The 23,544-nt window shown below is 38.9% G+C and overlaps 1 protein-coding gene and 1 long non-coding RNA gene across 2 annotated transcripts in view; one reads left to right on the plus strand and one right to left on the minus strand.

Annotated features, from left to right (window-relative positions):
- LOC117455458 (collagen alpha-1(XIV) chain-like) overlaps positions 1 to 23,544 on the minus strand; it is a 236,520-nt gene that overhangs the window by 140,742 nt on the left and 72,234 nt on the right.
- On the plus strand, positions 2,614 to 6,869 carry LOC117455366 (uncharacterized). Its single transcript, XR_004553086.2, has 5 exons — positions 2,614 to 2,792; positions 3,941 to 4,085; positions 4,887 to 5,428; positions 5,702 to 5,807; positions 6,425 to 6,869. It is a non-coding gene; the product is annotated as an uncharacterized lncRNA (long non-coding RNA).

The following is a 23,544-nucleotide window of genomic DNA, read 5'->3' on the forward strand; positions in this document are numbered from 1 at the left end:
ACAGGGGGGTTTGTGTTCAAATGAAGCCCATGATGAAGCCTCATGAGATGAACCCTTTTGCGAACCAATTGGCTGGAAAGCTTCAAAGCTTCATAAGGCTTCATCTCGCCATCACTAGTGAAGCTGACCGTTGAGCAGCCCGACCAAGCAAGGAGGCAGAGGCAGAGAGTTCAAATATAACCCGGTGTGGGCATTTATGAAATCATGGGCACATGATTCACAGCCTCAATATGACTGTTACCTGTGCACACAGTCACCAGCAACAAGGACCTCACCCACACTACCTGTCCACTGACAGGGAAAACAGAGCCTAAATACACACACACTAATCAGGCCAATAAGACACAGGTGGGGGGGGGAGGAGACAACACAGGGCACCAGGTGAACACAATCACCAGCCACAGACAAAACGGGAGGGGGAACACTTTCAAACTAAACCACATGTGCAATATTACAAGGCCCGAAGCTTCAGAATACTTACTTCATACCTGTGACGAAGTTACCTTCGTCACAGGTATGAAGTAAGTATTCTGAAGCTACATTTAAAAATGATTCACAAAGCCAAACTGCTTTTCTTCTCAGCATTACATTTGCACCAATTTTACATCATTTCTTGCCATTGTTTTTGCCATTCTTGACCAGTCGGTGGCAAAGAATTCAGAAAATGACAAGAGGGCGATACCAACAAAGCAGTAAATCAGAGCAATAACACTTGTTTCATTACAGGTACGTTTGGGTTCACCAAAACCGTTTTGCAAAGTGTCCGAAATAAAATGAATGCAGCCGAAGCACAATATCTAACTTTTGTATGCCCCTTTGCTGACGCCCAGACACTACCAGATGTTTCCCCAGATAGCAAAAGATGTTAAATCAACGTTGAATTATGGTCAAAAATGTTGATTTTTGGTTAAGGTTGAAGATTGATGGTGGATCAACCTTAAATGTTGAAAAGATGTCATTGAATCAACGTTGTATTGTGGTCGAATTTAATGATTGAAATGCCAACATTGAATCAATGTTGAATCTATGCTGTTTGCCTTTTCTTTTCTTTTTTCCTCGATGGGGGAGGGAGGGGGGTACTCTGTAGGGGGGGGGGGTGTAGTCTGTGTGTGGGGGTGGGAGAAATATCCCACATAAATCCGAAAAATTCACTAAGTGTTGAGGCCAAAATTGACCACCTAAAAATAATTAGGAGCACGTTTCAGGCCATTTGGATTCTATTGGTAGTACTTTGTAGTGACACTATTTTGGGTCCCTAACATTCATTGAGCTAGGGATGATAATCAGCTCTTCAGCCATACCTGCCAACCTCACACCGTGCGATAACAGGAGATTCTTTTTCCAGGGGGGGGGGGCACATACTGAACACGCCCTCAAGCGGGGGGTCTGGGGGTCCCCCCCAGGACATTTTTAACAGAGTAGATGTAATTTCCAGTATTCTGGTGGATTTCGGGAGTTTGACACTTTTATCAGGCTTTACTTACATAGGATCCATTAAAAAGTTAAAAGTAGCAATAAAAGAGCCACATTTAATAATAACCACTAATTACTTAAAAATGACTATCTCTTTAAAATTGCATTGGACTGGAGTTTATCCAGACATAAAGTGACAGTAAAAGAGTAACATTCCCATTCTCTCAGAAAGAGAGTTTTTTTTGGGGTGTGTGTGTCAGAATCAAAGTGTGTGTGTGTGTGTGTGTGTGTGTGTGTGTGTGTGTGTGTGTGTGTGAGCGCGTGTGTGTGTGTGTGCGCGTGTGCATCCCTCACATTTTAAATTAAGCACCATATGTTGAGGACAATGGGTTGTGATTTTTTTTTAAATTATTATTATGTGTAAATCTTCTTAAGTTTGTGCGTAATGACAAAAACATATAAAAGTTACCTTTGGACAGAGACTACAAGGAGTGGAGCAGTCCAAATGTCCCATAATATCCTATTTTAACTTAGTGGTACACCGTAAAAAAAATGTATTGTACTGTATTATTTTACAGACCTTTCTTGTTTTTCTATATTACGTGTAAATACCATAAAAGTAAATTACTTTTATTTAAAATAAATAAAGGTTTTATTCTGTAAATTGGTTTGATGAGAAATTATCGTTTTTTTTACAGGATAATTCCATTGTTTAATTGTCTTGAATGTTAAATTACTTTGAATTCTATGTAAAAACACATAAAATACACATAATTTTACTGCATGTAAAATGAAGGCAACTGTCTTTTTTTTGTTGCAGTAAAACCTTATATTTAATGTAACTAAATGTAAAACAACAACAAAATAACTGTATTCTGTACTGTTGTAGAATAAAAAGAAATCTTATTATAAAACATCTCTTAAATGTTAAATAAATGTATGCATCTTCACAAAAAATGTAATATATTGCAGAAATACCCAAAAATGATTTTGTGTAAATAAAGTAGCTTTCATAGTAGGCTATATTAAAATAGTTAACTGTAAAATAAATAAAAAACGTAAAATGTATGTAAAAAGCTACGCCACTTGAAATGGAATCCAGCCATACAATGGCAGACAAGACAAGCAGGATTGGAATGAGTCCACAACACTCCTGATTGGTTGATATAAACGTCATCGAAAAAACCTGCCAATGAGAACTATCCGCGCCTTTCAATCCAATTTGAAACTTCCACGTCAGTTTGAGCGGCTCTCCTGTGGAGTTACAGGTGTCTGTATATCTGCTCACGAGTTTATGGACTAATATCGGGATAGTTTTACATCTACACGTTAAATATGGGCATCGGGACGTCAACAGAGAACAGAAGACTTGAGATCTGGTGAGTCCTGCAACTTTAATGGAGTTAAACATGTATTTCGATAATCCTTAGTTTGTGAATGTTTAATTCTGTATTTAAGGTTACGTTTCTTCTTCTAGTTCAGTGAGTTTTGAGTGATGAGACATATATTTTAAGGGAATCTGTGGAATCTCAGCTTTCATATGATACGTTTGTGCAGATAGCATGAAGTAAAAAAGATCGCTTTTGCCAGTTATGTGCTAAAGTAGCGTTTGCCCCGTTAGCTGTTAGACTTGTGTTTCGTTTAGTTAAAAATGGTTAACATCGTCAGTTAGCTGAGTTTCTTCCCGTTAAGTAAGCATCATTAATAGGTTGTTACATTTTAAGAAGTCCTGAGATGCTGTTTCTTGCAAGATGTCCCACGGGCGGGACAATCGGTGGCTGCTAACGTTAGCTTACAGCTTATTGCAGTGCTGCCGCCACCCTCTCGTCTCCAACGCGGGACGATTATACATAAACGTGCAGCAGGGTGTCACAGTGTTGTCGCCAATCTTATTGTAAAGTTTCACAGCTTTTGTACTGCGGAATCCAGTTTGTTAATGTTCAGTAGCCAACAGCTATCATAGCATAAACTGCTAACCACTAACGTTTGGCTAACTTGCTAGTTAGCTCTGCTCTATATATTACAAGCTAACATGATTAGCTAATGTCACACTGTGTGAACTAAAATAGTTGTTGTATTACTACATCATACATGCTTGGTCTGCTAAAATGATTATTTTTAACAAAATTATCATTAAAGTATTTTTTTTCATTTGCATCACACTTGGCATAAACTATTTTAGTTCATCAATTAGAACTGGAGAATTAAAATAATGATTTGTGGTAAACAAAAACAATGTATTTAAAAAAACACTAGGAATAACATAAGAAATAATACAGATAATTGTTTACCCATGTTGTGCCTTAGAGGTGTAGTGATACAAACATGATTTTTATTTAAAAAAGTAAGAAAGTTAAAATGAAAATTGGTGTTGATCAAAAACAGGTTAATTGAGGAATTCCTGGAGGTAATTTATTGCAAAGATATTTACAATTTAAACTAATTTGGGTCACTTTTGACGCATGTTGGTTGTATGTTGTGTAACAAAGGGTTACCATGACAGCTGTGATGTTCACTCTTTTGACAGAGCACAGTGGACAGTGAAGACTATGGAACAGAACATGTGATGGCTTTGTGTGGAAAGCTGCTGAAGCCAGCCGGTGACTCCTCATCAGTGTCTCCAGGCAGCACCCAGCTATTCTTCTATCTTGCAGATGAAAATACTTTGATATGTGAGTAATAACTAACTTGTCTCTAACATAATATTGAATGTCAGTGTTTCCCCTAGGTTTACTGCTGATATATTCTTTAAATCCTCTGGAGCAGAGAGAGGAGCTGTGGATTATTGTTATTGATTAATGCATCAGTGTTTCTTAGGGTCAAAAACACTAAACTCAACTTGAAATGAAAGCGTTTAGTTTATTTAAGAAAAGAGCTCATGTTCAATGTGAAAAGTGACCGTGGATATAGATTATTTGCAATTTGGTGCTATATATATTTAAAAAAAAAATAATAATAATAATAATAATACAAAAATATATATGGGTTAGGGTTAACCCTATCCAGTAGTTAGTTTTAGGGTAAGCACCACTGTTTTTGTATTTTATGTATTCATTTTAAGAGAAAGGGATTTCAGAAACAAGTCGCACAAGTTTGGCTTGAGGTAACATTAACAAAAGGTAACTGTTGTTACCCCTTCTAAACTTATGAAATAATGAGAAAAATATGAACGACTCTTCATAGAGCGATGTCCACACAGCTTTAAAGTTGTAGGAAGCTGAAGCATTACATTCGTGCCAACGGCTAGTTGTCGTTTCTAAGGTATTAGAAAGTTGGTGTTCTGGAAGGTTTAGCATAGGATCAATGCCCTTGGGATGCTCTCAATAACTGTTTTACAATTATTATTTTTGTGTTTTGTGTAACCCTGCTTCAAAGGTCCATCATACAAGATGTAGGGGATCTATTGGCAGCTGCTGATAATAACATCCATCATTATGGTTTACTAATAGTTATCACTTCACTTCCCCCTCCAGCACCTGGACACAGCAGGAACCTACGCCAGGATCCTGTTTGTGGTCTTCAGCTCCGCCTTCAACACCATCATCCCGGCTCTGCTGCAGTACAAGTTCTCCCAGCTGCGCGTGCCCGACTCCACCTGCAGCTGGATCACAGACTTCCTGTCTGACAGGAAGCAGCACGTGAGGCTGGGGAAACACCTCTCTGACTCCCGGACCATCAGCATCGGTTCCCCTCAAGGCTGCGTTCTTTCCCCTCTGCTCTTCTCCCTGTACACCAACAGCTGCACATCCAGTCACCAGTCTATCAAGCTCTCTCCATCAGGACCAGAACCTCTCTCCATCAGGACCAGAACCTCTCTCCATCAGGACCAGAACCTCTCTCCATCAGGACCAAAACCTCTCTCCATCAGGACCAGAACCTCTCCATCAGGACCAGAACCTCTCTCCATCAGGACCAGAACCTCTCTCCACCTAAACAAGGCCCGCTCCCCCCCACTGACACTTTACCTCAGCCACAATGCAGACTCTATGCATTACATAATGGAGATCACAGGATGGTAAATAATGCAATGTTTAAATATTGCTTACTGCACATATTTTATATTCTATAATTTATTGCATTCTATTTCGATGTAAAATACTGCTTTATTTTATTGCTATCTTACTATTTTTATTACAGTGTTCTTAATATAGTTTGCTATCTGTGTACTTTTTTTTAATTTAATCTTTTTATTTGTATGTATGCACCACGACACCTAGTCAAATTCCTTGTACGTGTGAACCTACCTGGCAATAAACCCGTTACTGATTCTGATCTGTTTGTCCTCTAGGTTGCACTGCCACGTCTACAGTAGCGCAGAATGGACAGAGGAAACATGATTGGCCCTCAAGTTTTTTGCAACCAACATACATTATCCTACAACTTGGGATAGGAGGGTGAGTGAACAAGCTATCCATTGGTTGGAACCTACCATTGTTAGACATACTAAATCCTGCACACTGCTCCTTCAAATTGACAATGTGAACATATGTCGCCATTTTGTAAATCTTGTTATTTTCTGCAAACTACTTATTAGCTTAAGTTTAGGGAATGAGGTGTGACGGATGGTGATTCAGAACAGAATTATGCTCTTTGTGAGCCATATAATACCGACTACTGAGTTTGAATCCAACTCCTATAATGCATTTTATGTCTCTTTTCTGCCCTTGTTTCATGTCTCTCTGTAATCCCCTGTTGAAGAATAAAGCATGAACTTAATCTAACAAAAAAGTTTAGGTTGGAATCAGCTGATGGTGAAGCTATAAGAAATAAACCAAAAAAAGACAACCTAATTGGTGAGCTTTAGAGGTGCTCGGGTGCAAATGTTATTACCTGGATAGAGCCAGGCTAGCCGTTTGCTCCTCTTTCCAGTCCAGTCTTTTAGCAAACTGGCTGCTGACTGTAGCTTGTGTTACTGTACAGAGTGAGAGTGATTTTCTTATTATAACAGAAGTTGTATGGGATACACACACTCTCTCTTCCTCACGCTTATTTTTGTAATCTTGTCTTTCAGCTGCTGCTCGGCAGTTCGACCGCAAGCTGACCCACAATGGCTTCAGTGAAACTGTGAAGAAGTGGCTTCGTTATGCTCCAGAGCGCGAGGGAGGCATCCCAAGGAACACAAGCGAAATGAACACAAGTTAAACAAGCGCAAGTCTAACTTAGGGTACCCCACCACACTCTGTGTTTTCCTTGTGCATACAGTACAAAGGTTACCGCCTCATAGACAATACTGTTCTTTCATGGACAATAGACTGTTGTTCTTACTGTCTTCATGGAAGACTTGAAGCTTCAGGCTGTTCTTGTTTGTAGTTGCACCAATGGTTCTTACACACCCTCTTTTTTATGGGGGTATCTTGTGTCACTGTATATTTGCACATGCGATGTGTCCTCTGCATTTATTCCACAGCGTTTGGGGAGCAATAACGGGTTAAGAGTCTTGCTCAGGGACGCATTGCTGCCTGTTTTCAAAAAATAAATTTGAATATTAAAATCATGTTTTCTGTCATTTTTAGTTTGATTTCACACATTTTGGGAAATATGGTAATTCAAGGTAATTTTGAACAAGCTAATACAACCGTCTGCCAACAATACATGGTGAAGTGTGTGTTTACAAGTTTGGACCACTTCATTCAGTACAGTATTGATGCACTTGTTAATGGTCTGTTAAGATGTAGACCTATATGCAGAAAACTCACTGGTGAAAAACATTCACTTTCTTAATGTGTTACAGTATGCTTAGAAAAGTTGAATATTTGAAAGTAAGTTTTACATTTAGATGATGGTTGAATCAATATTGATTCCTAACACTGATTCAATATAAAATCAACTAAAATGTATATGTAGATTCCCATTTGGATGATGGTTGAATCAATGTTGATTCCTAACACTGATTCAATATAAAATCAACTACAATTTACATGTAGATTCCCATTTGGAAGATGGTTGAATCAATGTTGATTCCTAACATTGATTCAATGTCAAATCAACCAAAAATGTGCGTGTAGATTCCTATTTAGATGAAGGTTGAATCAACATTGATTATATGTCAGTTATGGTTGAAAGTCCAATGTTTATTCAACATTAAAACAATTTGCGCTTTCTGTTTAATTTCAATGTCCGGGTTTCAACATGGATTCAATATTTCTGCCTAACCATATTTCAACATTGATTCAATCATATTTTGCTATCTGGGTCTACTTTAGTGTTGTTGTGCCATTGTTGATAAAAAAGTAAAAAGTAACTACTTCCTATCTGCTCTTAAGCATTAAATATAACATTAAAGCATTACAATCCAACACACAATGAGTGTGAATGCATTGAGTAGGGATGCTCCGATCGATCGGCCGATACTCACTCTCTACCGATCGATCGGTGCTCTCTAAACATGCCGACCGCGAGAGCCGATCGCATGAGGTAAAATACATGACACTTTTCTCTGTGCGCGGCAAAACAAGCTCGCCAAAATGGCTTCACCAGTCTGGCAGTATTTTAAGGTATCCGAAAAAGACAATAAAATAGCGGAATGCAGCGTGTGTGAAGCAGAAATCCTGCAGCTCCACCCGCTGTGACGGACCGGTGAGCGGAGCAACACACAAGAGTTAGATACTTAGCTATTTGATCTACCTCTGGAACAAGCTAAACTAGTTGTTATAAATATATGTATTCTTCACTGTCGGGTCACTCATTACTGGATCAGTGAGCTGCATGAGATACTGACAGGCTGTCAGGAGAGAGAGAGAGGGGGAGAGAGGAAAAGAGAGCGCTTCCGCTCATCTCTCCCATGTTATTATCCAAAGTGAATGTAAACTTGAATAATGTACATCATTTGAATGTAATAACTAAGTTGATTGTTGTTTGTGGAAGCTCCAGTGAATGAGCATTAACTGAGTTTTAAACATCACTTTAAATGGAAGATCAGAATATCTCTCAATTAGGGATGCTCCGATCGCCGGAATCAGTATCGGCCGATCCGATCAAGTGGGCGGGAATGGAGGCGTTACTATGTGAGAGCCATGAGTGCCCAGCAACCCTTCCTGAATAAATGAATTTCACACTGAATTAAGCAAACAATGCTTTGACTAGACATAAAACACAAGCTAAGCCGCTGAATTTCACTATGTTTTAACTTCTGTGTACAGTTGACACATACTTGGCCTGGTGCTGCCAGGGTTTGCGCATGTGAGAACTAAACTGTATGTATATCTACACCCTCTGGCACACCATTTTATTTATCCTCCAGATGTATAAGAGCATTTTTCCTTCAGGTTGCAGCATGTTTTTAAACATTAGTAGGTGGAGAATGAGTGTGTAAGGAGGGAGAGCAAGGGCATTCTTCAGCAGTCATTCCATTCACCGTTGACAGGAACTAAGAAGTGTATCACTCCTTACAAGTCTCTACAGTGTCGGAATTTAAACCTCCTCCTCGGTCTACCAGAGGAGTCTCAGTGCCGCACTCCAACACGACTTCAGTGGGCAGATAAAAGAAGCGACAAAACCACTTGCAATGACTTCACTTCTCTGAAAAGAATGAGCCTTGAGCTTGGTGTTGTGCACTGAGCGGTATGGACATGTAGGTTAATTGTAAGGTTGTCAGTGCAATTCACAGACAGCCAAGTCAACTTTTAATTTAAAATGTTGATATATAAGTATCTCCTGTGCATTTATCAATACATGTCAGTGGTAAAGTCCCGAAATAAGTTTTCTGGCTTTACCGCTGAGATATATTCATGTTTCCAACTACAAAAGCAAACATGACCTGTACTTCACAGTGAAGAAGATTGCAGCAATGTAAAGCAATACATGTGTCAGGTTTGCAGACAGCTGGTTGAAGAGTCTTGATTTGGTAAGATTGTTGGCTCAACTGAGTTGTAATTTACTCGATGCAACTGTAGAGAACAGAAGCTATTGGTGGAAGCACATCACATTCACATGTGTACCTTTGCTTGTTGCGATGCAGAATGATTAAAAAGCGATAATATATTAGCACTATAATGCAACTTTGTTATAAAGTGTTGCTAATAGTTCTTCAAATGTATTCAAAATTGTATTTAAAACCAATGTGGACTAGTCCAACATTCAAATTGAAGGAAGCACAATATTTGTTAAATATTAAATATTAGATAAGATTAAAAAATACCTTTTTGATCCCAAATTGAAAAGGTTGTTACAATGGCACATTAACAAGGCATTGCATATGAATAAAAAATATAATAAAATAAATTGTACATTTTAAAAAGGTCTTCTATCATACTATTTGTAGGCATATATTATAGGTCTCAGGTATATACAAATATATTTAAAAAATGTCTATGAAATGTTTTGCTCAAAATACCAAACAGATCACCCATTCTAGCCGTGCCTCATACCTTCTATTTCAGGCCTGTTAGAGAAGTGCTGATTCTGGGTCCGTAGCATTACAAAAAATAGAAATTGGAAAATAATTGAAAACAAAGACGGGGCGGAGCTTATGCAGGATACTTCTACCCAGATACTCAGCTAAACGTTGCCGTGATTAAACGCCATATCATGTTCAAAACAACATCCAGGATTATTTATGAAACAGTATGGAGCTCAAATGCTTTTTCTCTTGTGGGTTTACTACAAGGTGAGTTCCTTTTTATATCCTGCTTTTTAACCATTTATATATACCGTCTATGTTTTTTACACAAACTCTCTCCAGTACAGCGTTAGCTCTGAGTGTTAGCGATGCTTGCTAATGTAAACAAAGACCATATTACTTCCAAAACACGTTGCGCATTGTTTCTGATACAGCAACGTTTCTGATAGGGCCGTGGGCGTAAAGCCAGTTATATTTCCAATATTACTTCATATCGGCAGCAAATCTGAATCAGCTCTGTTGTACCCCCGTTTTTAGAGATTTGGGTACGGAGGAAAAGAGAGAGGGTTTTGTTTTCTGACACGTTGAGTCTCCTGACACACCGGGGACACATATTTATGTATAAAAGACATCAAAAAGTGTGTTTTGCATGATAGGTCCCCTTTAACAATAGATATAGACTAGGGCTGTCAACGGGAAAAAAAATGAACGCCACTAATTATTTTAACACGATTAACGCATGTGCATTTTTTGTCCTCGGCCGCCCCGTAGTTTCAGAGCGCATCGAGTTTAAAATACCATCTATACATACTGCTGATGCCGACAGCCCCGCTGATGCCGACAGCCACCTGCCGCCCGCTTGCAGCAGACCACACTTGAAAGTGTGCGAAGGAGACGCCTGGACACGTCTACGAGCAGCAAACTTTCAACAAAGATCGCTAAATGGGTGGCGAGTAGCGACAGCTTGCAGGCCAATTAACATTGTGGAGGACGAGGGGCTGCGTGATATAATTTGGGTCGCATCCAACGACTGCACTTATGAATTGTCTTCCAGAGCCACCACTGTGTCGAAAATACACAACTTTTATGAAGTCCAAAAAGCGAAAGTAGAGGAGAATTTAAGAAAGACTCCCACAGTTGCGCTCACCGGAGACTATTGGACTTCACTCAGTAATGACAGTTACCTCGGGGTCACAGCGCATTATTTTGACCCACAGTGGGAACTTCAGTCTCATGCTTGCTGCAGGTCTCCCTTGAAAAAGAGATCTATGATCTCAATGGGACCAATCTGGTTAAATAAAGGTTTGAAATGAAATGAAAAATGCTTGGACAGTTATGAAAACAGAGGAGCGGTATTTCGCCGACAACTGCGCCGACACACACACACATTGTATTGTATGAGAGAGGTTCCAGGTTGAATTGAGGTGAATATTTGTAATGTTCAGAGGTTGTTGTGTTTAATATTCATGAGAATATTTGTCATTGTTCAAATGATAATAAAGAAACATTTGCATAAAGCATATTTAAACACTCATTGATAATATTCAAAACTTGAAAAATATCCCTCTAAAGTACATTTAGAACAGATAAAAAATGTGCGATTAATCGCGATTAACTATGGACAATCATGCGATTAATCACGATTAAATATTTTAATCGACTGACAGCCCTAATATATACCTATTAAGAGTATAAATGTATATATGTATAGAGTATTTATACTGTTTAAAGAAAACGTTTCTAATACACAATATGAAATATAAAGAATATGGTACAAGTCTCATATCTCATACTGATATTCTGAACAATCTGTACTGTTGTATTAGCTGTAAAGTGTCTCTACTGTAGGCTATTTTTATTATATGTACAGCACTTTGGCTCGACCAAAAATCGTTTATAAATGTGCTATATAAATAAAACTTGATTTGATTTGACAAGTGTATGTGTGTTCCAAATTCCATTTAGAATTTAGAATTGGGAAGCTGCAGAGATATCGCGCCTGAAACGAGTATTTATTTAGTGAAAACATGGCATGATTTGATTTTTTATATAGCTCAAATATTGCAATCATATTATCATCTAAATTAATCTCTATTTTTTCAATTTAGTTCCGAAATTGTGCAGCTCTATAGGTTAACTTCACTGACTAAATGTGAAGTTGCCTACACACCTGATTTTAGAAAATAAAATACCTATAGAAATATGGCAACACTCAAATCATTCAATAAGTGTCCTTAACCAGTTTAGCCCTGAGCCTGTTTTTCAGGTCTCAGGCTCGAAAATGACATTCTCAGAACAAATGACCATATCTTCCCTTCTAAAAAGGTTAAATTGATAATCTTTTTTCTCAAAGTAATGATAAACCTGTGAGTTGGATGTAGAAAAGTCATCAATATAGATATTTTTTATTTTAAAGAAAATTCAGATTGAACATAGTAAAAAAACTGTAAATTATAGTGTCCGTCCAAAAATTATTTTTTACTTATAGTGAAAACTACCCTTGGATGATGGTAAGGTAGACTAAAAGCTTTAGGAATCCAAAGTACAACATATAATAAGTACCCTGTATCAAGATTGATGCAAAACAAGTGACATTTTACCTTTTTAGAGAGATTTAGCAAAAAAAACTCCAGCTCTGAGGTGATTTGGGTGGAAATGGGGGTTTTACCGTTTCTCTGGAACCCATTGGTCGATTTTGGTGATTGACATCTTTTTCTGACCGTTAGAGCCAATAGAATCTAAGGGGGATCTCCCCACTCACACACATACTAAAACAAAAAGGTGGGGGCTTTGCGCACACAGTTTTGCATCAGAGTGAAAATATTTCTAGCTCTGACATCTAGAAACGGAAAAGCAGGTTTATTGCTTATGGATTATCAGAAATTATTTCAAAGGGACACAGACACATTGGATTAACCTATGGATTAACTTCAGCAGTGTTTTTATCGTTTTAATGCCATTGAAGACCACTTTTGACCAGACTACGACACAGGTGAGCCAGATGAGCCATGTTAGCGTTTTTAGCTACCTAGCGCCACATGTTTGGATGTCTGTTCTTGTTATTATTTCCGCGAGTTCGTATAATTGAGTGATAATGTCTGCACCCATCGATTCAGTGACATCTCACGATGTGAAACGATGTGTTGGATGTGCAGCAAAGATAAATAATAAGGTTTTGTGAGTGAATTCTGGTGCAGTCATCTGTTAACATTTTTCGCTCGTTGCTAATTTGGAGACTCAGCGTTAGCATTGTGGGGTGTCTTTTGAGAAAAAAAATTAAAATGATCAGTTAGATGAGTTTCTTTCCGTTACATGGATATAAAACATTCATAGTTTATTAAATGAACATGCCCTCAGACAATGTTTCCTGCAAGATGTTGCGGGAGGGCCCTGGTACCGGGCTCTCTCGGGCTTAACAGGTTAAAAGGTGCTTTACTGTTTTTATGAACTTAATATTTGAAAAAGAAAATGTTACTGAACAAGCTCCTGAACCTTATTGGTGGACTGCTGCATGTTCTGCAAAATGGCTGTAGGTCTTCAAATAATCAAATAATCTCTGCTTATAACATGGATTATGAATCTCTTAATAGTGGATCTGGTGAAAAGAAAAGGTTTATAAAGATTTAAGGAAAGAAAGGAGGGATGTTTCAGAGTCAATACAGGAAGTGAAATTGAAGGGCAAAAAAGTGCTTAAGCGAACTAGGTGAAAGACGACTAGGGTCTTTTTAATAGCACGTCTGGGACAATACTTGCACCTGGACAGATGGTGAAAAAAAGAACATTGGAAGTGAGGAAGTGAAAGAAAAGCTGTAACAGATGCATATTAATGGGTGTAACTACACACGTGAGTGTGCTGTGAATACAAATGTTGTGTTTCTTTCTGCTTGGTTTACTAAGCTTCCCCTTTGGCATTTGTTTTCTTTTATAGCTTATTTTCTGTGAGTTTGCCATCCTGATTCAATTGCTTTTATATTATCACCAACACTTTTCTGTTGTATTACTTGTTTATGTTGTACAGGCATGAAAACGGGTCAGGGGTGAAAAAGGTGAGAAGTATATTATCCCTCTAGGGGGGTCCGGCGGCATGGTCCCCCGGAAGAAAATGTTGAATATTCCATATTTTAAAGCATCAATCTGATGCATTTTGAGATGCATTTGTTTTGCCAACCTGGGGAGAGCTGGAGAAACTTAACTTCAGTCATGAGTCAAAAATATTATGGCCTCCTTACTAAGTATTATCAGGGATGCAAACTCATCAGGTATGGAAAAGGTGACAAGGACCCGAGCCCCCCGACCCCACGGAATATCGGCTTTAAAATGAGGAATACAGGGTTCATACACTTTTTCACCAATGATTTTCAATGAGTGTTCCATGACTTCTCAATGACCTTTACCTCATTTTCCATGACCAAAACAAAATGACCACTGAAAATGGTTTATTTGAACATGGAACAGGAAAATAAGGTCTGCATATGAAACATGTAGTGCCTATCTAAAACAAATCAAATAGTAGGCTTACTAGCTTCTACACGCTGAAGCAACTGTAGTCAGGGAGGCAAAGTCATCAGGTATGAAAAAGGTGACAAGGACCCGAGCCCCCCGACCCCACAGAATATCGGCTTTAAAATGAGGAATAACAGGATGTGAGCAGTCAGAACAACTAAAGCAGCAGGTAATAATAACATAAATGCCAAAGAGTCACATCTAATATAAATATATAAAAGCATTTATTTTAGTTGTGTAGCAGTCAGTTTATCATTTTAGCAGCACTGTTGAGCATTTTGAAAATGTATTGTCATGCCTCTGTGCAAGGCTGAGTCTTTCTATCTTTATAGCCACTGGTGTAAAGTAACTAAGTTCATAAACTCAACAAGTACTATACTTGGGTACAATTTAGAGATACTTGTACTTTATTTAAGAATTTCAATGTTTTGCTACTTTGTACTTCTACTCTACAGTTCAGAGGTACATGGTGTACTTCAACTCCTCTACAGTTCAGAAGTACATGGTGTACTTCTACTCCACTACAGTTCAGAGGTACATGGTGTACTTCTACTCCTCTACAGTTCAGAGGTACATGGTGTACTTCAACTCCTCTACAGTTCAAAGGTACATGGTGTACTTCTACTCCAATACAGTTCAGAGGTACATGGTGTACTTCTACTCCACTACAGTTCAGAGGTACATGGTGTACTTCTACTCCACTACAGTTCAGAGGTACATGGTGTACTTCTACTCCTCTACAGTTCAGAGGTGCATTGTCTACTTCTACTCCAATACAGTTCAGAGGTACATTGTGTACTTCTACTCCAATACAGTTCAGAGGTACATTGTGTACTTCTACTCCACTACAGTTCAGAGGTACATGGTATACTTCTACTCCACTACAGTTCAGAGGTACATGGTGTACTTATACTCCTCTACAGTTCAGAGGTGCATTGTGTACTTCTACTCCAACACAGTTCAGAGGTACATGGTGTACTTCTACTCCTCTACAGTTCAGAGATACATGGTGTACTTCTACTCCTCTACAGTTCAGAGGTACATGGTGTACTTCAACTCCTCTACAGTTCAGAGGTACATGGTGTACTTCTACTCCAATACAGTTCAGAGGTACATGGTGTACTTCTACTGCACTACAGTTCCGAGGTACATGGTGTACTTCTACTCCACTACAGTTCAGAGGTACATGGTGTACTTCTACTCCTCTACAGTTCAGAGGTGCATTGTCTACTTCTACTCCAATACAGTTCAGAGGTACATTGTGTACTTCTACTCCAATACAGTTCAGAGGTACATTGTGTACTTCTACTCCACTACAGTTCAGAGGTACATGGTGTACTTCTACTCCACTACAGTTCAGAGGTACATGGTGTACTTCTACTCCACTACAGTTCAGACGTACATGGTCTACTTCTACTCCAATACAGTTCAGAGGTACATTGTGTACTTCTACTCACTACAGTTCAGAGGTACATGGTGTACTTCTACTCACTACAGTTCAGAGGTACATGGTGTACTTCTACTCCTCTACAGTTCAGAGGTGCATTGTCTACTTCTACTCCAATACAGTTCAGAGGTACATTGTGTACTTCTACTCCAATATAGTTCAGAGGTACATGGTGTACTTCTATTCCTCTACAGTTCAGAGGTGCATTGTGTACTTCTACTCCAATACAGTTCAGAGGTACATGGTGTACTTCTACTCCACTACAGTTCAGAGGTACATGGTGTACTTATATTCCTCTACAGTTCAGAGGTGCATTGTGTACTTCTACTCCAATACAGTTCAGAGGTACATTGTGTACTTCTACTCCAATACAGTTCAGAGGTACATGGTGTACTTGTACTCCACTACAGTTCAGAGGTACATTGTGTACTTCTACTCACTACAGTTCAGAGGTACATGGTGTACTTCTACTCCACTACAGTTCAGAGGTACATTGTGTACTTCTACTTACTACAGTTCAGAGGTACATGGTGTACTTGTACTCCACTACAGTTCAGAGGTACATGGTGTACTTCTACTCCACTACGGGATTATAACACCAGGACTCGTGAACACTGCCTCAAGTTGAAGAAACAGTACTCAAGACTGGCTATCCGCCGCAACTTGTTCAGCCTGCGTGTGGTTGACTTGTGGAATGATCTGCCAGAAAGCGTTGTCACATCCAAGACGGTTAACTGTTTCAAATCCCGCCTCGACCACTACTGGTCAAACATCACCTTCACTTTGGACTATGTGACTGTTGCCAGCATCCATAGTAAATAAAGAATCAGTGATCTACTTATTTATTTATGAGCGACTAAAAGGCCTTAGGCCTATTACAGCCGTATCCTATTGATTGATTGACTACAGTTCAGAGGTACATGGTGTACTTCTACTCCACTAAACAGGTACATGGTGTACTTCTACTCCTCTACAGTTCAGAGGTACATGGTGTACTTCTACTCCACTACAAAGGTACATGGTGTACTTCTACTCCTCTACAGTTCAGACGTACATGGTGTACTTCTACTCCACTACAGTTCAGAGGTACATGGTGTACGTCTTCTACTCCTCTACAGTTCAGAGGTACATGGTGTACTACTCCTCTACAGTTCAGAGGTACATGGTGTACTTCTAGTGCACTACAGTTCAGAGATACATGGTGTACTTCTACTCCACTACATGTATTTAATACTTAGTTAGTATTTAGTATTTTAGTATTTAGTTACTTTACAGATCTAGATGAATGATGTGAAATCAAATCACGTGTTAAATCAGACTTTAGTTCCACCTGGAGTAAATCCACAAGCTACCCTGCAGTATACAAAGTCATTCAAACTAGCTGCACCTTTACCAGCTTTGAGAACACTTTAATGATCAATCATTATAAAACATATCATATATATTATTCTGAAATGGACCAATCTGCACTTTATTTTGATGACTATATTTTGATGATAATACTTTTCTACTTTTACTTGAGGAACATTTTGAATGCAGGACTTTTACTGTGATAGAGTATTCCTACACTCTGGTACTTCTACTTTTATTAAGTACAATATCTGAGTACATCTACTAAAGTACAATATCTGAGTACTTCTACTTTTATTAAGTACAAGATCTGAGTACTTCTACTAAAGTACAAGATCTGAGTACTTCTACATTTACTCTAGCACAAGATCTATACTTATACCACCTCTGTTTATAGCCTATGAAAAAAACTATTAGAAAACGAAGGCTAAAGCTAACGTTAGCAGATAGTGACAATGTATGCTAGCTAGCTAGCTAGCTCAACGATTCCTTAAATGATATTGCGACAGAAAAACGTTTCAGTTCACATCACGCTCTGCCGCTCTGCTCTGAACGGCCCGTTCTAACAGCTGTTCGCCAGCGGTGCAGTCTGTGCCACAGTGACTCCGGACCACAAAGTTACTGTTAACGAACGCACCTTAGATAATGTAGCTGACCCTCATCCCGGAGCAGCAGAGTTCAGCCGACAGGCAGGAAGACTCGAGCACACAGCTCGCGCTTCATATATTAAAAAATAACACCATGCGCGTCATGATGGCACATAACAGCTCGCGACCGCAGATTATTTCGACGATTAGATAACATGTAAATTATATTTGACGCAACTTTAGTTACATTTCCATGACTTTTCCAAAACTTTGGGAAACATATTGTTTTCCATAACTTTTCCAGGGCCTGGAATTTGCATTTTGAATTTCCATGACTTTTCCAGGTTTTCAATGACCGTACGAACCCTGGGAATAACAGAGGATTTTAGCAGTCAAAACAACTAAAGCAGCAGTGTTAATAATAACAGAAATGCCAAAGAGTCACATCTAATAGAAATATATAAAAGCTTTTATTTTAATTGTGTAGCAGTCAGTTTATAATTTTGGCAGCACTGTTGAGCATTTTGAAAATCTATTGTCATGCCTCTGTGCAAGGCTTAGTCTTTCTATCTTTATGGTATCTGGTGTAAAGTAACTAAATTCATAAACTCAAGTACTATACTTGGGTACAATTTTGAGATACTTGTACTTTATTTAAGTATTTCAATGTTTTGCTACTTTGTTCTTCTTCTCCTCTACAGTTCAGAGGTAAATGGTGTACTTTGACTCCACTACATGTATTAATACCTTTAGTTACTTTACAGATGTGGATGAATGATGTGAAATCTAATCAAGTGTTGAATCAGACTTTAGTTCCACCTGGAGTAAATCCACAAGCTACCCTGCAGTATACAAAGTAATTCAAACTAGCTGCACCTTTACCAGCTTTGAGAACACTTTCATGATCAATCATTATAAAACATATCATATATATATTATTCTGAAATGGACCAATCTGCACAACGACTACTTTTACTGTCGCTACTTTCACTATATTTTGATGAGAATATTTTTCTACTTTTACTTGAGGAACATTTTTGAATGCAGTACTTTTACTAACAGAGTATTCCTTCCTACACTCTGGTACTTCTACTTTTACTCAAGTACAAGACCTGAGTACTTCTACTTTTACTCAAGTACAAGATCTGAGTATTTCTGCTTTTAATCAAGTACAAGATCTGAGTACTTCTACTTTTACTCTAGTACAAGATCTGAGTGCTTCTACTTTTACTCAAGTACAAGATCTATACTTATACCACCTCTGTTTATAGCCTATGAAAAAAAACGATTAGAAAACGAAGGCTAAAGCTAACGTTAGCAAATAGTGACAATGTATGCTAGCTAGCTCAACGATAATATTGCGACAGAAAAACTTTTCAGTGCACATTACGCTGCTCTGAACACCTGGCGTTCAGAACGGCCCGTTCTAACAGCTGTTCACCAGCGGTCCAGTCTGTACCACAGTGACTCCGGACCGCACAGTTAATATTAACGAACGCACCCGTAGGTAATGTGGCTGCTGAAGCTAGACCATCATCGCGGAGCAGCAGAGCCGACAGGCAGGAAGACTCGAGCACACAGCTCGCGCTGCATTATAATATATAAAAAAAGAACACCATGTGTGTCATGATGGCACATAACAGCTCGCGGCCGCAGATTACTCCGGGTCCCAGACCCCCCCATACCCCAAACATTTTTTTATTGCAGATCTACATGAATCATACAAACGACCTATTTTGGATTCAAAACGGCGAATTTTGCCGAAAGGTGAGTGATTTTCATGCCTGGTTGTAATTGCAATGAGTCTCTATTTTAACTGAAGAGCTGCACAAATCAAGGCACAAAAAAGTAAACGGGATAATAAAAAGAATCAAATATAACGAGTTTTGAGAAGAAAAGCGGATAAAAGACAGAGATAAAAATAGATATAAGTGCAATGGGTGTGGCTGAGAAAGAAAACAATGGCATTGCTTAAAGAAATGATCCCCACAGATTCAGTTTATCTATCCTACATGACTTCTGCAAAGGAAGAGATGCATTTGTCCCTGGGAAAAAAACAAAATGGGGAGAATAGGTTTGTTAACATAAGCAGAAATAGCAATGGGTAAACAACTTGCAAAGCAAAGAGAGTGACCTAAAAAAAAGAATAGACCAGCAGAAAACCCAAAGACGATCATATTGCCATACTGATTTATGGGAAGTGCTGTGTAAGATTCCAAAGCAATCAGTAATAACACAAAAGAAAGGTGTAATGTGTAGGGCAGTGTTTCTCAAACTTTTTCATACCAAGGACCACTTAACCAATAAAAAAACACTCGCGGACCACCTAACTCCACAAATATCCCAAAACACATCGTTTTTCTAGAACAGATTATAAATCGCCTGAAGATGGTACAAACAAGTGGTAACATGTGTGACGAAGGTGTTGCCCTGGGCTTTATCATGCAATAGAAAGTGAAACTTAAGCTCGTTCCATTGCGGAGATATTCCCGAGAGAGTGCGGAAAACTTAAATGTATTTATTTATTTAAAATGTGATATGTTACCAATATACTCACGGACCACTAGGGGGCGCTCACGGACCACCAGTGGTCCGCGGACCACACTTTGAGAAGCACTGGTGTAGGGGAAAGGGCCAAGATGGGAGTAAAGAGGAAACAGAGAAGAGGTTACCAGACGACAGTGCAAAAAGACAAATCCACTTTGTTAAAGCATCTCACACTACCTGCAAATCTCTTAATATGCCCCCCTTAAAACAATAAACCAAAGTCGCTGTTGGTCCGATCACACCGGCTGACCATGCTATCAGACCATAGGGGTGAAGTTGTGGGGCATATGGGCACTACCCTACTGCCTACTTTCTTCAAGCTATCTTGCTCCAACCATTCACATCTTTCAATTCTGCTTTTTTTTTTTATCTTAACCACACACCTTGAAAGATAACGGTTGACAAATCAGGCGCAAGGCCTATAGTGGGGGAATCAATGACCACTTCCAATAATACCCCCACTTCCTACACCCCTGATTCCGGCACCCTTACTTCAGCCCCACCTAGGTTCAAACTCTGCATTCTTTTACTTTTCATCTACAACACCTGTAATGTTTGTTGACTAGAGTTGGGGCCCTAATGCGTTGACGACATTTAAACGCCTGACTAAAAAGCTCCTCTATGGAAGTTCCTGCTACAGTAGGACTCTCCAAGATCATATTTTGCCCTGATGACACACACAGACTCACAAGGTAAGATGACTTGGGCTAAATTCCTCATGGCCCTTGTTTGTGTTTATAATTGAAACATCTTGAAACTCACTTTTTTTAAATCAAGAATTCCAATATGTATTTTGTATTTAAGTGTTTAGTATGTGGATGGTGATGACACATCACTTACAATAATTTGGAAAATGTTGTGTGAAAGTATAGGCTAAAGTGACATTCAGATACAATGCAGCAAATGGTTGAATTAAAAACTGGTTTTGGGTAACTACAGTTTTAGAAAATGCTTTGTTAACCCGTCTTTGGCTGCAGAAGGCTGTGTTGTTTCTTGTGATAAGAAACGTTCCTGATATGATCTAAAATGTCCTGATCTGAGCCTGTGAGGATCACTGTTCAAGTGTTCATGAGGTGTCAAGGAGTCAAGAGTCTCAGCCATGACTAATGTAAGCAACATCACAACAGTTTACCTGTCTGTCACGCCCCTAATTGCTAATTAGGTACAAATAGTCCTCTGGGGCGACAAGTCTCACAACAGTAGGGTGGAAATGTGGAGTTAGGAACGCAAGGAAGGAAGAGTAAGAGAGAGAGAAAGGGAGGGAGGGAATGGAAACGTCCAAAGGTAAGGTTTGTTGGCAGTTTATTCAACCACATAGCTATTAGCAAAAAGGCCCCTCAGGCAAAGTGTTTATCCACAGGTCGAAAATTCAGAGTGGCAGCAGGTCTGAGGCACCTCCACAGACAGCACGGGTCAAGACTATGAACCTGGATGTGACCCTAGTGGGCAGGGTGTAGTCATTGCTGTGCACTGACAGTCTGATACATATTAATGGCTTGGAGCAAGAGGCCCACAGGTAAGAACAGGCTGTGCTCATCCCAGAATCCCAGAGACTAAAGCGGGGGTAGGCAAAATATTCATTGTGTCATTTGAAAAACAATCCTTTAAAAAACCTTTTGCATATTGTAATTCAAATTGTCTAATGGAAAACTAAACATGTGGATCTTTTCTTGGCTCTGATTCGGCTCAGGCTCTAGAAGGTCTAGTGTAAGACTTTGGCAAATCACAGATTATTTAAAGCAAGACTTTTCCAAATTGCTATTCAAAATGTTTTTGATTTGTGCTTTGCATGTTCTCGTCCCCAGGATGAAAGCCTGAGAAAACGGAGTTACATCCTGCTGGAAAGTTGCCATTCCAGGATTGGCAAGAACTCACGGCGCAAAGCAACCCAAAACATGAATAAAGGCTTATTAAAAAGAGGGTCGGAGATTAGCGTTTTGGAGATGTAGGAACAATACTAAGCCTTCTGTTCAAAGCTGTGGCTAGCCTGTGAGCTAACGTTAGCTTTACAACTGTACATCTTGCTACAGTTGAGCAGTTAAAAGCAGGCATAACTTCTAACAACATTTACTCTCCAACTTCTTTACTTGCCGAAGGTTTGCCAAACAAACAGGCATCAGCATCACAGTTCCCATATGAATGATGATTGAAATTAATAATAAGTACTTATACAGGTTTCTGTATGGAGCACGTATCAAGCCCTAGCTTGTCTGGAGGGAGGCGCTGCGGACAGAGGGAAGGAGGAGTGCTGCAGGAGACAGTCTGTACAAAAATGTTACCTAAAGATGCCAAAAGGTTATTACAGATTTGTTTTGTCTCAACGTTCCTGTATTGCTTATAGTTTCAACTTTGTCACCTGGGCAAAATCTTCAATTGTGTAATTGTTTCTGGAGAAATATGTTCACTTTTAAGTTCTACAAAAAACAGCAATCCATAAATGAGTATTCACTTTCTCTTGTCTGTATCATTAAAAAACATGCTACCCCATACTTCTGATTGCATGATGCGACACAACCCAATGAACACTGGACATTTCAAAGTCATATTTTTGATGATATGCTCCCTTTTTGCAATATTACTTTCAAACAAATGAAGGCTACAAAGAAAACAGATATCCAATGTCTCTGCTCCTCCAAACGTTAAGCTAACAGCTCGAGGCAACAGATGCAACTAGAAGGCAGATACCTCAGTGTCAAAGGTGAGCTACCCACCTTAGGGATGTGTTTGATAGATTTATCTACGCTTGACTAAGTTAACCACCAGGAGGTAACAAGTTCAGCTGCCTCTTATTCAATCTCTCAACAGCAGCTTGTGAAACCAATGTCCAGCTTATGGATTCCACGTAGCCATCCATGTGGAGGGTTTAAAAGGTAGCGGTAAGCCCAATGTCACTTCTTGCTTAACACCAAAAGATGGAGTGTATCCTTCAAACACATGGCGTAAAGCACGCTAGTAAGCAAGCAATGTTTGGTCTTTAAATGTAACGTGATGAGCTTCTTAAAAAAAAATACTAATATTGATGTGGGTTTAGTTGAACGACATTTTCATCGGCATATATTCTAAAGGGTGAGTAGGTTTAAACAAGGGTGGCACAGATCCGAGAATACTCATGGTAGAAATGTTACATGGAATTATTAGAAATTGAACGGATACAGGTTATTTGCTCAGCGTGTATTTCCCATGATATTTGCAGATAAGACATATTTTCTTAATTTTCCAAATAAACATTTTACTGTGGTGTATTATATTTTTCAGTGCAGTACTTGTAAGCTTGAATATTTACACAACAAATGTCCTTTAGCAACACAGTATTAACAATTTAAAAGAATGCAACAACTGTTGAATGTATATATTTTCTT

Source organism: Pseudochaenichthys georgianus, chromosome 11 (assembly GCF_902827115.2).
Source record: "Pseudochaenichthys georgianus chromosome 11, fPseGeo1.2, whole genome shotgun sequence".
Lineage (NCBI taxonomy): Eukaryota > Metazoa > Chordata > Actinopteri > Perciformes > Channichthyidae > Pseudochaenichthys > Pseudochaenichthys georgianus.